This window comes from Odontesthes bonariensis, chromosome 11, assembly GCF_027942865.1.
Source record: "Odontesthes bonariensis isolate fOdoBon6 chromosome 11, fOdoBon6.hap1, whole genome shotgun sequence".
NCBI classification, from domain to species: Eukaryota; Metazoa; Chordata; class Actinopteri; order Atheriniformes; family Atherinopsidae; genus Odontesthes; species Odontesthes bonariensis.
In genome coordinates this window covers 35,267,247-35,268,561 of record NC_134516.1, presented here as the reverse complement: position 1 = coordinate 35,268,561, position 1,315 = coordinate 35,267,247, and the positions used below count along the sequence as shown (strand labels likewise).

Here is a 1,315-nt window from a genome sequence, read left to right as displayed (position 1 = left end):
ACGATGCCATGTTTAGGACCTTGTCTGTATGAAGCACAGTGGCATAAGCCCTCCAGCTGTTGTCCCAGGTGAGATTAACAAGGCCGCACACACAGAGGGCAAGTTGAGACTGTTGGTTTAGGGATGTATGGCTCTGATGAGGCACACAGAAGACACCAAGTGTTGCCAAGCAGACGAGGGGCAAGGCTACGTAGCATAGGCTAATGAGTCATATGGAATTAAAGCTTGGAAAAGGCCAGCGAGTGCGGATTTAACTGAGGCACCTCCATGAATAACATCAAGCCCTGATTTATGCAGAGATCAAATGAATAGTGGAAATAAATCACAAAAACCACTACCTGAGGTGGATCCAGTTCCTGCTCTTTATTCCTTCATCAGTTTTATTAACCATGTGGCGCTGTGGCGCTGTGGCTTAGTTGGTCAAAGTGCCTGTTTCGTAAACAGGAGATCCTGGGTTCAAATCCCAGCAGTGCCTGTGGTCCTTCAGAGCTTGCTATGACTTATCAAGTAACTGTCTTCATGTGATAAACTTCAAACTCTCGAAGCTATAATTAGGTCTACATTTTAATGCAATTGTGTGTATCTGCATATTATGACCCCTTAATCCAGAGAAAAGCAGACTGTTTTGCGCTACCGCTTAACGGGCTGCCGTGCGCGCTCCCGCAGCCGCAAATCAGATTGTGACAGACAATCACTTTTTGCCACAACACCGGCACGAGGAAACTAGAGCATGGGGAATGGGGAGGCGAACATTGGGAAACAAAGGCAAGATAAGAACACAGAAAAACTTGCACTGGAGTCGGCTTAACTACCACGAGGAGATTTAGTCGAAGGAGAAGTTTGTCTCTCCTGTGTGAAAGAGCTGGATACATGCCTATGGGCTTGTATTGAACAATTTTTTCACATTATTTATTATTATTCGAGTAGTGGACATCCTGAAAGTTTAAATAAAGACTTAATAAAATTCATAAATATCCGTAAAATCTCAACTATTAGCACACAAATGATGACATCACCTCATTTGCATAATTAACGCTGGCATAACTCCAGGTCCTAAAAAGTAAGCACAGACTACAGAATATATGAGGATGGGCGTCTTCATGGCAAATTATATTTTCACAAGAAACAGAACATATTATTTGGAAAGGAGGACGCTCCAAAATTTTGTTAAAGGGGATAGAGAATCAAAATCATCTTTTTCACGTTTTTGGTGTTAGTTCTGAGTCTCTGTGGGGAGCACACACGAAGCGCCAGCAAGTGTCAGAACCTCTTTTTCAAGTACTCCCCTTTTTTGAATTGCCCCCAGAAAAAGTGC

At 43.0% G+C, this 1,315-nt stretch overlaps 1 non-coding gene across 1 annotated transcript; it reads left to right on the top strand.

Moving 5' to 3' along the window:
- The first annotated feature begins 401 nt into the window (after positions 1-401).
- Positions 402-475, top strand: trnat-cgu (transfer RNA threonine (anticodon CGU)). Its single transcript has one exon. It is a non-coding gene; the product is annotated as a tRNA-Thr (tRNA).
- Positions 476-1,315: the final 840 nt, after the last annotated feature.